The 14266-nt window shown below is 46.5% G+C and overlaps 1 pseudogene; it reads left to right on the forward strand.

The window, feature by feature from the left end:
- The first annotated feature begins 1805 nt into the window (after positions 1-1805).
- On the forward strand, positions 1806-11804 carry LOC132385989 (oocyte zinc finger protein XlCOF6-like; annotated as a pseudogene).
- The last annotated feature ends 2462 nt before the right edge of the window (positions 11805-14266 follow it).

The raw sequence follows: 14266 nt of genomic DNA on the forward strand, positions 1-14266 counted from the left end.
ACCAATACTTGGTATAAAAACCATCCACGTAAATTATGTCCTTGGATTAGCCCTGGAGATAGAACAAGGAATCAAATAGATTTCATTACCATCAATGAACCCTTTAGAAATAATGTCACAAATTCTAAATCCAGTAATAGCTACCATCAAAACAAAATTAAAGAAACTGAAACGTGGAAAAAAGAGAAGTCGATGTTGGAAGAACTTAAAAAAGATGGCATACTTCAGCAACAGTTCAAGACAGCTGTAGAAGAACACATAAATGAAAACGTAACAACACCTATTTGGGACAGATTTAAATATGCTATTCAACAATCAGCAGGGGAGATAATCCAAATACAAGAAACACAACACACCAATAAGGGGTGGATAACCCAAGAAATTCTACATCTGATGAAACAAAGAAGGTTAGTGAAGAATAATGAAGTGCAATTCAGCGAGGTAAACAGACAAGTGTGCAATATTGCAAAGGAAGAAAAGCTAAATCAAAAATGCAATGAAGCAGAAGGCCATATTAACAATGGCAAAGAAATGGACAAGAAAATTAAGGAAATTATGGAATTTAGAAAACCTCCTCTACAGAATGCATAAGATCAGCAGACAGATCCAGATGAAGTATGTGAGAGGAGGATTCAGTTTATAGAGCAGTTGTCTGAGGATAATAGAGGGGAACCCCCAGATATTAAACACCCTAATTCTGGCCCACCTATTACCAATGAAGAAAAAACTAAAGCAATGAAAAGCATGAAATGTGGTAAAGCCACTGGACTTGAGGAAACCTCAGTTTACAAGCCCCAGAAGATCTGGGCATAGATATTCTTTTTGAACTGTTTAATGGCATATATGAGTCTGCTGTATTGCTTGATGATTGCTTGAAGTCAATACTTATAGCTCTGCCAAGAATTCCTGGAATTATTGACGGCAAAAATTATAGAACAATCTGTCTTACGATTCACCTAATAAAGATTTTGTTGAGAATTGTTCTGAGACAAATTAAAAATTAGTTAAGGCCAGAAACTTCCAAGTAAAACATGTACTGATGAGAAATGGTCTCAGTGAAGGTCCGAGAGTGGAAAACGAACCGGTATTCAGCCCCACAGCTCTGTGCCAAACAAGAACCCCTGTCTGAGTCTGTCCCATCTGTCTGTGCTTGACAGTGTCAGTGTCTTTTATTTTCCTTCTCAACCTCATTCTCCTGCCTTCTCCCCATAACATTTGACGCCTTTACAGAAAATCTTTGGGATCAACGGCAATACGCATATTCAACAGTTCATCTTTCTGCAACAGGAGAACACACTTCAGAGATCAACACTCTGCATTTTTATTTCATACATTATTATTCCGCATTGGTGCAGTATTTTTGTGTGTATTATTATTCCCGGTTTATTTTTAGTAAAGTCTGCACACTGCTAATTGTGTTTCTAAATGTCCCTGCTGTAACTAAAGAATTCCCCACTCGGGATCAATAATGTATTTATTTATTATTATCAACATCATCATTCTTATTCTGCAGTCCTTTATCTCTTTCATCAATTTTCCCAGCTCTTTACTTCACGCCTGACCAATCTGACCTATCACCTCCCCTCCACCCCACATTCTTTCTCCCTCCCTTCCTTTCCAGTCCTGAAGAAGGGTCTCGGTCTGAAACGCCGACTGTTCTCTCCTCTCCGTAGATGCTTTTTGCCCCCCGAGTTCCTCCAGCATTTTGCGGGTGTTGTTTTGAATTTCCACATCTGCAGAATTTTTTTTAAAATACTGTTTAAACAAATGCGCATGCGTGGGCGTCACAGCCAATCGCGAACATTGCGCATGCGCTCAGTAGATGAGCGGCTCGCAGGGATCGGACGCAGGTAGGAACGGGGCCTCAGGCGGGAGCTTAATCACCGGCGTCTGCACCGCGATTGAAGGAACATTACTATGAGCTCCGTCCCCACTAGTCCTGCACCTCAGGGCAGTCCCAGTCCTTTCCGTCTCTCTCAGCCCCACGATTTATCCGAGTGACGGGGAGTTTACGGCTGATTGAGAGCTGGCGGCGCCGCCATTTTTGCCGCGCATGCGCATTGCTGGGTCCTTCGATCGCGGATGGACAGGTTTCTTGTTCTTGGTGTCTGCTGGGTAAGGAGGCAGCCATGGGTGACACTACCAGCATCGTCCCCTTAGAATATGCCCAAATACTGCGACCTCCAGCCATGTCAATCCGAGGACCAGTACCTCGGGACAAAAATATAGTGTCCAGTCAGTGGAAATGTAAATCAGTGCTGTATGGCTTAAGAAATCCTCCCGTCAGCTTTAGTTCTCTGTGTAAATAACGATATGAAACACCTTGTTCTCGTTGACAAGTGACTTGTAGCTTGCACATCACAAAGGTGCCACACACCAATGAGAATAACTACTGCCCACCCCTTCATAGCCATTGCCATCGATGGGTTCATCACTGTCAATCAGCTGGGGGTGGGAGGGGATCCCAGTAATTAGAAAATGTCCAGGATCCGACATGTAGTAACAAGTTCACTTTGTTGTGTTGTGGAGCATGACCAGTGCTTGAAATGATACCAAAAATCAGGACAGATTGAGCCAAGACACAGGTTGATTGAAGGCAGAAATAGCCTATTCTCATACAGAGGGAATACAGCCAGAGAATTTGATGGTCAGTCAGGATGGCTGATTTGTGCCTTGTTAGAAGATGAGGGGTTCATATCTAAACATAGAAACAGAAGTCTGCAATACATTACAGGTCCTTCGGCCCACAATATCATGCTGACCATAAAACCTACTCTCAAAACTGTCCAGAGTTTCACTACCACATAGACCTCTATTATTCTAAGATCCATGTAGGCACCTAACAGTGTCTGAAAAGACCCTGATTGTACCCGCCTTTACCACCGTCGCTGGCAGTGCATTCCACGTACCTACCGAACAGTGTCTGAAAAGACCCTGATTGTACCCACCTTTACCACCGTCGCTGGCAGTGCATTCCACGTACCTACCGAACAGTGTCTGAAAAGACCCTGATTGTACCCACCTTTACCACCGTCGCTGGCAGTGCATTCCACGTACCTACCGAACAGTGTCTGAAAAGACCCTGATTGTACCCACCTTTACCACCGTCGCTGGCAGTGCATTCCATGTACCTACCGAACAGTGTCTGAAAAGACCCTGATTGTACCCACCTTTACCACCGTCGCTGGCAGTGCATTCCACGTACCTACCGAACAGTGTCTGAAAAGACCCTGATTGTATCCACCTTTACCACCGTCGCTGGCAGTGCATTCCACGTCCCTACCGAACAGTGTCTGAAAAGACCCTGATTGTATCCGCCTCTACCTTTGAAAAACTTACCTCTGGTATCCCCCTTGTACCTACTTACATGCATCTTAAAACTCTGCCCCTGCATGTTAGCTAGCTGAGCCCTGAGAAAAAACCTCTGGCTGTACGCTTGATCAATGCCTTTCATCATCTTATACAACTCTCCTTTGCACCCTTTCCAGAGTATCCACATACTTCCTATAGTGAGGTGATCAGAATTGAACACAGTACTAAAAGTGGTGTCCAGTGAAGGCCTTATATATCTGTAACAGTACCTCACAGCTTTTGAATTCAGTCCCATGGTTGATGAAGGCTTTCTTAAAAACATTGTCAACCTGCACAGCAGCTTTGCATGTACTATTGACACGGACTGCAAGATCTCACTGATCCTTCCAAACTGACAAGAGTCCTATCATTAGTATTGTATTCTGTCTTCAAATTAGACCTACCAAAATGAACCACCAGGTTGAACTCAATCTGCCAATTCTCAGCCCAGTTCTACATCCTATCGATGTAACGCTCTACTGTGACAACCATTCAGACTATCCACAACACCCACTACATTTGTGTCATCGACAAACGTACAAACACACCCTTCTACTCCTCATCAAGGTCATTTTTTAAATTCACAAAGAGGAGCGGTCCCAGAACAGATCACTGCAGAATATTACTGTTCACCATCCTCCATGCAGAATACAGACCATCAACAACCACCCTTTGCCTTCTGTGGCCAAGCCAGTTCTGGATCCACAAAGCAGGTCTCCTTGGATCCTTCCTCGTTACTTTCTCAATAAGCCTCATATGGGGAACCTTATCAAAAGTCTTACTGAAAACCACGTACCCTACATCCAATGTTCTACCTTCATCAATGTTACATCCCCAAAGAGTTGAGTCAGGTTGGTAAGGCATGACCTGCCCTTGACAAAGCCACGCTGACTACCCCTAATCTGATGCTCATTACTCCTCCCGCTTAGGATCTTCTCCAACAAATTGCCCACCACCGATGCAAGACTCACTGGTCTATAATTTCCTGGGTTACCTTTTCTCCCTTTGTTAAACAATCCTCGGGTACTTCTCCCATCCCTATTGATGATACAAAGATAACAGCCAGATGCTCAGCAATCTCCTCCCTCGCTTCCCACAGTCACCTGCGGTATATCTCAACTTCAGTTGAACTCAGTAATGCCAGAGCTCAAATTGAGTGAAGATCTTATAGAAACATGTAAATTTATGAAAGGGATAGATAAGATAGAGGCAGGAAAGTTGTTTCCACTGGTAGGTGAGACTAGAACTAGGGGACATAGCCTCAAGATTCAGGGCATTTGGGATGGAGATGAGGAGGAACTGCTTTTCCCTGAGGGTGGTGAATCTGTGGATTTCTCTGCCCAATGAAGCACTGGAGGCTTCCTCAGTAAATGTATTTGAGACAAAGTTGGATAGATTTTTCCATAGTAGGGAAATTAAGGGCAATGGAGTAAAGGCAGGTTGGTGGAGATGGGCCAGATGATGTTCTGGTGCTCCAATTTCTTATGTTCTCACCACAGACTAAAATCTCACCTGAATAATTGTTCTTCACCCACTGATGTCCTTTCAATTATTCTTACAGGTCTGAAATGGCAGAACAGTTGTGCAAAGGAATCTCAACATGTCAGTTTTGCTCTCTCTGACCAGATATATAAGGAGTGACCAAATACTTTTTTTGCAAGACCAACACATCTGTTGTCGATCCTTGGAAATGAAGAAGTATCTCATCCCAGCTGGAAATGTGTTTTCTGTCTGAAATGAAGTTTTCTTTTCTAATTCAGTGTTATCCACTGCAACCGGGGTGCTGAGAACATACCAGCATTTGTTCACTGAAGATCAATTCTTCAACTCATTGATTGTACAAGGGATTCAAACATCTGACTGTCTAAATTGCCAGATGATTGATCGCAGTGAGATATCATTCTCCTTCTCTCAGTGTAGGAAAGGATTCACTCACAGCCTAACCACAGACACGCCAGTGAGTTCACAGTGGGGAGAGGCCATTCACCTGCTCTGTGTGAGGGAGGGGATTCACTCAGTCATCCAGCCTGAAGATACATCAGCAAGTTCACACCACAGTGAGATGCTCCACCTGTTCTGACAGCGGGAAGCAATTCATTCTGTCGTCGGTGCTGAACATACATCCAAAAATTTCCCAGAGAGAGGACGGTAACCTGTTTACATGGTGGGAAGGCATTCACACACTCAACCACGCCACAGTGACACCAGTGAGTTCACACCAGGGAGAGGCCAATCACCTGCTCTGTGTGGGAAAGGATTCACTCAATCATCTCAACTGAATGAACACCGGTGAGTTCACACTGAGAAGATGCCGTTCACCTGCTCAGACTGTGGGAAGGTATTCACTCACTCGTCCAAACTACATAGACACCAGCGAGTCCACACCGGGGAGAAGCCATTTACTTGCTCTGAATGTGGGAAGGGATTCACTGATTCACACTACCTTGTGAAGCACTGCCGAATTCACACTGGGGAGAAGCCGTTCGTGTGCTCTGAATGTGGGAAGGGATTCACTGAGTCATCTAACCTGAAGGTACATCAGCGAGTTCACACTGGGGAGAGGCCGTTCACGTGCTCTGAATGTGGGAAAAGATTCACTCAGTTATCTCAACTGAAGGTACATCAGCGAATACACACTCGGGTGAGACCATTCAGCTGCTCTGAATGTGGGAAGGGATTCGCCGATTCAGACTCCCTTATGAAGCACGGTCGAATTCACACCGGGGAGAAGCCATTCATGTGCTCTGAGTGTGGGAAAGGATTCAGTCAGTCATCTAATCTGAAGGTACATCAGCGAGTTCACGCCGGGGAGAAACCGTTCAGCTGCTCTGAATGTGGGAAGGGGTTCACAAAGTCAGGCACCCTTGTGAGACACTACCAAATTCACACTGGGGAGAAGCCATTCACGTGCTCTGAATGTGGGAAAGGATTCATTCAGTCATCTCATCTGAAGGCACATCAGCAAATTCACACTGGGGAGAAACCATTCAGCTGCTCTGAATGTGGGAAAGCATTCACTCTGTCATCCAACCTACAGAGACACCAGCGAATTCACACTGGGGAGAAACCGTTTAGCTGCTCTGAATGTGGGAAGGGGTTCACTCGGTCATCTCAACTGAATGAACACCAGCGAGTTCACACCGAAGTGACGCCGTACACCTGCTCAGACTGTGGAAAGGGATTCACTCGCTCATCCACACTAAAGAGACACCAGCGAGTCCACACTGGGGAGAGGCCATTCACTTGCTCTGAATGTGGGAAGGGATTCACTGATTCATACTCCCTTGTGAAGCACAGCCAGATTCACACTGGGGAGAAGCCATTTATTTGCTCTGAATGCGGGAAGGGATTCACTGATTCATACTCTCTTGTGAAGCACAGCCGAACTCACACTGGGGAGAAGCCAATCATGTGCTCTGAATGCGGGAAGGGATTCACTGATTCACACTCCCTTGTGAAGCACAGCCGAACTCACACTGGGGAGAAGCCAATCATGTGCTCTGAATGTGGGAAGGGATTCACTGATTCATACTCCCTTGTGAGGCACAGCCGAATTCACACTGGGGAGAAGCCATTCACTTGCTCTGAATGTGGGAAGGGATTCGCTGATTCATCCCACCTTGTGAAGCACTGCCGAATTCACACTGGGGAGAAGCCATTCACTTGCTCTGAATGTGGGAAGGGATTCACTGATTCACACTACCTTGTGAAGCACAGTCGAACTCACACTGGGGAGAAGCCATTCGTGTGCTCTGAATGTGGGAAGGGATTCACTGAGTCATCCAATCTGAAGGTACATCAGCGAGTTCACACTGGGGAGAAGCCCTTCACGTGCTCTGAATGTGGGAAAAGATTCACTCAGTTGTCTCAACTGAAGGTACATCAGCGAATGCACACTCGGGAGAGGCCATTCACGTGCTCTGAATGTGGGAAGGACTTCCCTGATTTAGACTCCCTTATGAAGCACTACCGAATTCACACTGGGGAGAAGCCATTCACCTGCTCTGAGTGTGGGAAAGGATTCACTCAGTCATCTAATCTGAAGGTACATCAGCGAGTTCACACTGGGGAGAGGCCGTTCACCTGCTCCGAATGTGGGAAGGAATTTGCTTGGCTATCTGGACTGATTACACATCAGCGAGTCCACACTGGGGAGAAACCGTTTAGCTGCTTGAAATGTGGGAAGCGATTCACAAAGTCAGACACCCTTGTGAGACACTACCAAATTCACACTGGGGAGAAGCCATTCACGTGCTCTGAATGTGGGAAAGGATTCTTTCAGTCATCTAATCTGAAGGCACATCAGCGAATTCACACTGGGGAGAGGCCGTTCAGCTGCTCTGCATGTGGGAAGGGATTCACTCGGTCATCAGACTTCAAAGTACATCAAAGAATTCACACTGGGGAGAAACCATTCAGCTGCTCTGAATGTGGGAAGGGATTCACTCGGTCATCTGACTTTAAAGTACATCAACGATTTCACACTGGGGAGAAACCATTCACGTGCGCTGAATGTGGGAAAGGATTCGCTCAGTCATCTCATCTGAAGGCACATCAGCGAGTTCACAATGGGTGAGAAACTGTTCAACTGATCAGACTGTGGAAAGGAATTCACTCAGTCATCTCACCTACCGACACACCAGACTGTTTTCAGCAGAGAAAGGACGTCGACCTGCTCAGACTGTGGGAAGGCATTCACACACTGATCCACACTGCAGAGACAGTGGTGGGTTCACACTGTGGTGAGGGTATTCACCTGCTCAGACTGTGGGAAGGCATTCACACACTGGTCCACACTGCAGAGACAGTGGTGGGTTCACACTGTGGTGAGGGTGGTCACCTGCTCAGACTGTGGGAAGGCATTCACACACTGATCCACACTGCAGAGACAGTGGTGGGTTCACACCGTGGGGAGGGTGGTCACCTGCTCAGACTGTGGGAAGGCATTCACACACTGATCCACACTGCAGAGACAGTGGTGGGTTCACACTGTGGGGAGGGTGATCACCTGCTCAGACTGTGGGAAGGCATTCACACACTGATCCACACTGCAGAGACAGTGGTGGGTTCACACTGTGGGGAGGGTGGTCACCTGCTCAGACTGTGGGAAGTCATTCACACACTGATCCACACTGCAGAGATGGTGGTGGGTTCACAGTGGGGAAGGTGCTCACCTGCTCAGACTGAGGGATGGGTTTCAATCAGTCATTTATCCTTGTGTCGCCCTACCGAGCTTTGACCCATCGCTAATCAGAAAGATCTGAGTCTAGAGAGGACGTAATCCACTCAGGTTTGCCAATCGAGTATTAAGGGCGGTGGTTCAGGGCAGGTTATTTTTGAGCTTTCAGCAGTGGCCAGTCAGCATTCAGGATTGACTGTCAAGAAGATATTAAAGTCAGGCAGGAACAAGTGGAGCGGTCACTGTTGGAGTGGACAGAGTCGGAGCGGAGACTTCAAGGCTCTAGCTCTTTGAGGTTTCAGTGAAGGGAGCATTCAGTCAGAGAAGGCAAAATCATCATGGAAGTAAATTTTTATCTTAACATTTGCTCTGAACAGTGGAGATGCCAGGCAATTTAGTGGAAAGCTCCTCTTGCGGGATGTGGAAGGCAGGGGACCCTCCTGCGTCCCTGATAACCACACCTGTGAGAAGGGCATCCAGCTTCGGCTCCGAAAACAATCCACGTTAAGGAGTTGCAGCTGGTACTGGGTGAACTCTAGTTCATTCGGGAGACTGAAGGGGTGATAGGTAGGACATTTGAGAGGTAGTTGCACCTAAGGCACACGGCACAGGAAACTGGGTAACAGTCAGGAAGGGGAAGGGGGAAACAGAGAGTGTAGTTTACCCCTGTGTCCATCCCCCTGAACAACACAGATATCACTTTAGGTACAGTTGGGGATGGTGGGATGACCTGGCAAAGGAAAGTCACAGCATCAGGGTCTCTGGCACTTAGCATGGCTCTGAGATTGAGAAGGGAAGGGAGGAGACAAGGTGAGCTGTGGTCAGAGGTGGTTCGATTGCTATAGAAACTGAATGGATGTTCTATGGGTGAGAATGAGAATCCAGGATGATATGTTGCCTCCTGCATGCTCGGGTCTGTGACATCTCCAGTCGATCGCTCAGCGTTCCTCAGGAGGGTGAACAGTGAAGGTCGTGGTCCATGTGGGTACCAATGACATGGTCTGGTCGAGTAACGAGGTTCTGCAAAGGCAGTTCAGGGAGTGTGCTGCGAAGTTAAATGGCAGCTCATCCAGGGCTGTGACCTCAGGACTGTCATCTCTGCCATGGGCCAGGAATAGGAAGAATAAACTGTTTAACACGTTGCTAAGGAGTTGGTGCAGCAGGGAGGGCATTACATTTGTGGATAATTTGAGTCCGCAAGGATTGCTGTGTGCACGGGAGCATTGGGGAAGAGGGCTTATTGTTGAAGGAGGGTGAAGTGGGCAGGCAGGTCTCTCGCACAAACACATGCAATGGAGTGTGAGGGAAGGGGAATGAGGAGGATGAATGAGGAGGGCTCAGAAGTCCCAGATTCAACCACCCCTCCCTCTCTGGCATTGGTCCCATTATCTACCCTAGGCTGGGGATGGGCATTGAGTTACGTTGACAACATGTTTGTAAATTGTTCGATAACGTCTGGTTAACACACTTTGATAAAAAAAAATTTACATTGAACTTGATTTGAACTTACGTTGAAAGTATTGTTTGTGAAACATGCTGATGAGAAATGGTCTCAGTGAAGGTCCAAGAGTGGAAAATGAACCGTTGTTCGGCCCCACTGCTCCGTGCCAGACAAGAACCCCTATCGGAGTCTGTCCCATCTGTCTGTGCTTGACACGTCTCACTCTCATGTTTCCTCTTTCTGTACCTGTCCCAGTGTCTTTTATTTTCCTTCTCAACCCCATTCCCTGCCTTCTAATCAAGCACCTTTACTGATCAAGCACTGATCGGCCTCTGTTTTAAATAAACCTGATGACTTGGCCTCTGAGCCGTGGCAATGAATTCCACAGATCTTCATCTCTCTAAATGCATGCTCTCTGGTATTGGATATTTTGATACAGAAGGTTAAAAATGGCAGCTGTCTACTCTCTCTATCCCTCTTGTAATCTGATCAAGCTCTTTCCGGTTACACTGAGCCTCCTCCACTCCAGAGAAAACAAGCCCAAGTTTGTTCGAACTCTCCTTCCACAACAGCTCATGCCTCTAATCCAGACATCCTGGTGAACATCTTCATTGCTGCCCTAAACACCAGCGGCGTAACGGGCTTAAGTCATAAATGGTGGGTTGTTGATTAATAAAGGTGTCAAAGGTGACGTGCAGAAAGCAGCAGTCTGGAGTTTGAAGGGAAAATCCAATAGCTGTGTCTGAGTAGTGAAGAAGATTCAGTGGACGGAATGGGTATTTCAGTTCTCCTGACTTGTGGTGTAGTGGTGATACGGCGAAGCCACGGGTAGTACGGTGAGGCTGCAGGTAAAGATTGGGTGTCCGGGTAGGAGGTGGTGTCAAGCACTTTTACTCTTCATCTTATTGCCAACAATTAACTCAGAGTGTATCAATCATGAGTGTGTTTATTTTTACTTGCAGCAAGGGAAGACTAGCACCGCACAAGAGCTGGTGATAGCTTTGTCCAAAAAAAAAACCCCACAAGCCTCTACACTCACTCCTTCAGACACAAGTTGAAGGACAGGGTGCATTCTGTTTGCCTGCTGAATCAGTGTGTTTGACTTCCTTCCAACACACACAAAATCTCTTCAATGATTTCAACTTCGCTCCACCCGATTATATTCTCACTGCAGATTCCCAGTCTATATACACCTCCACCTGCCACCAGGAAAGCCACAGTGCTCTTTGTTTCCTTCTGGACACCAGACCCAACAAGTTCCCCTGCACCGCCAACGTCCTGCTCTTTGTTTCGCTTGTCTTCTTTGTTTGAGCTGAGCTCTGCTGTCACTTCTGATGGCCACCCATCTCAGCACAATTTCCCATTCACATTGCGACATGTCAGCCCATGGCCACCTCTGCACTCACACTCATGTTCCATGGGGGACAGCCTCCAAACTGATGGCATGAACACCAATCGCTTGAAGTTCGGGTCAGGGCATCTCAACCCCTTCTCTCCTTGACCCTTCCCCATTTCTCTATCCCTTTCTAACCTTACTTCCTTATATTCTCATCACTTCCTTCTGGTGCCGGTCCAACTTCCCTGGTCTTCTGTTGTCTCCTGTCAAATTGTTTGTTCTTCTTCCTGGTCTTCTTCTGACTTTTAATGGCAGTTGGCAGATCAACTTAAAGATGCATTGCTGCCAATAATTGGACTGGATGTGTGGTCAGAAATGGGAAATAAAAGCCTTATTACTTCTTTCATGTTACCCCAACATGCCTCTTAGATTGTAAGTAATGAAAGATGATACTGTGAATTGAACTAACCTCACTCCCAAAACTTAAAAAGATTAAAATTAAAACTATCAACCCCCGAATATTGTCAGGAAACCTGCATTTGGTTCTTTCAATCTGATTTGCTTCACACAGTAATAGTATGTGTTCAACTGTTTCACAAACCTACACAACCCAGAATGATGTTCACCAACAAGATATAAGGAACAATTTAGCATAGTGTACCCGATTCTAAATCGTCTGACTATAATTCCATCTCTTCTTGTTTTGACCGCCTGCTCCCTTAAACCCAACGGTTTTATGTATTCTGTGTAGTTGTCCCCCCTTATGCCCATTACCCCACAAGTTGTACCATAACCCACTGATTCTTATCCCTACATCAGCTTCTGATTTGCCAAATGGAAGGTATACAACCATTGTTGAACTTTTAACAGCTTTTTTAGCTGAACAATCAATCCGCCCATGACGCTCAACACCCTTATGTGCGGGGACCAAGAAGAAGAAATGCAAGCAAATGCCTTGAATATGAGACAATGTTTGATGAGTTTCCAACAGTAAATCTGATCTACTGCTCAGAGGATCCGTTTTAAGACTCATCAAAAGGGCCAATGAATTGAATTTGTTTTTTCAACAGGTTCAGTATGGGACCTACTGCTGTCCTCTCCCCCACTTGCGAAGACCACACACCCTCCCTACCCCCGAGTCCTTCTCCCTTCTCCATCGGTGTTCTCGTGTTCCGAACCCTGCCCCCCAACGTACATCAAGGCAAGGCTGCTGGCCCAGACAGTATTAGCCCCAGGGTACTGAACTCCTGCAGGAGCCATTTGTTTGGTATTTTGTAGCACCGTTCCAATCTGAGTCAGGAAAAGATACCGGTTCCTGCTTGGTTCCCCTACCCAAGAAGGCGACTCAATCTGGATTTAATGACAACAGACCAATTGCCATAACATCTCATGGGATGATGAGTAGGGTAAAGGAAAACCCCAAGGAACTCTTCAATTATGTGAAGAGCAAAAGGATGACAGGAGTGAAGGTAGGACTGATCAGAGATAAAAGTGGGAAGATGTGCCTGGAGGCTGTGGAAGTGAGCGAGGTCCTCAATGAATACTTCTCTTCGGTATTCACCACTGAGAGGGAACTTGATGATGGTGAGGACAATATGAGTGAGGTTGGTGTTCTGGAGCATGTTGATATTAAGGGAGAGGAGGTGTTGGAGTTGTTAAAATACATTAGGGCGGGTAAGTCCCCGGGGCCTGACGGAATATTCCCCAGGCTGCTCCATGAGGTGAGGGAAGAGATTGCTGAGCCTCTGGCTAGGATCTTTATGTCCTCGTTGTCCACAGGAATGGTACCGGAGGATTGGAGGGAGGCGAATGTTGTCCCCTTGATCAAAAAAGGTAGTAGGGATAGGCCGGGTAATTATAGACCAGTGAGCCTTGCCTGTGGTGGGAAAGCTGTTGGAAAAGATTCTTAGAGATAGGATCTATGGGCATTTAGAGAATCATGGTCTGATCAAGGACAGTCAGCATGGCTTTGAGAAGGGCAGATCGTGCCTAACAAGCCTGATAGAGTTCTTTGAGGAGGTGACCAGGCATATAGATGAGGGTAGTGCAGTGGGATGTGATCTACATGGATTTTGGTAAGGCATTTGACAAGGTTCCACACGGTAGGCTTATTCAGAAAGTCAGAAGGCATGGGATCCAGGGAAGTTTGGCTAGGTGGATAGAGAATTGGATTCCCTGCAGAAGGCAAAGGGTTGTGATGGAGGGAATACATTCAGATTGGAGGATTGTGACTAGTGGTGTCCCACAAGGATCTGTTCTGGGACCTCTACTTTTCGTGATTTTTATTAACGACATGGATGTGGGGGGCAGAAGGGTGGGTTGGCAAGTTTGCAGACGTCACAAAGGTTGGTGGTGTTGTAGATAGTGTAGAGGATTGTCGAAGATTGCAGAGAGACATTGATAGGATGCAGAAGTGGGCTGAGCAGTGGCGGATGGAGTTCAACCCGGAGAAGTGTGAGGTGGTACACTTTGGAAGGACAAACTCCAAGGTAGAGTACAAAGTAAATGGCAGGATACTTGGTAGTGTGGAGGAGCAGAGGGATAGAGTTTAAGAGACACGATGTAATGATGCAGCTTTATAAAAGTCTCGTTCGGCCACACTTGGAGTGCTGTGTCCAGTTCTGGTCAGCTCACTACTGGATGGATGTGGAAGCATTGGAAAGGGTACAGAGGAGATTTACCAGGATGCTACCTGGTTTAGAGAGTATGGATTATGATCAGAGATTAAGGGAGCTAGGGCTTTGCTCTTTGGAGAGAAGGAGGATGAGAGGAGAAATGATAGAGGTATACAAGGTATTAAGAGGAATAGACAGAGTGGATAGCCAGCGCCTCTTCCCCAGGGCACCACTGCTCAGTACAAGAGGACATGGGTTTAAGGTAAGGGGAGGGAAGTTCAAGGGGGATATTAGAGGAAAATTTTTCACTCAGAGAGTGGTCGGTGCGTGGAATGCACTACCTG

Source organism: Hypanus sabinus (assembly GCF_030144855.1).
Source record: "Hypanus sabinus isolate sHypSab1 chromosome X2 unlocalized genomic scaffold, sHypSab1.hap1 SUPER_X2_unloc_8, whole genome shotgun sequence".
In the NCBI taxonomy this organism is placed as follows: Eukaryota; Metazoa; Chordata; class Chondrichthyes; order Myliobatiformes; family Dasyatidae; genus Hypanus; species Hypanus sabinus.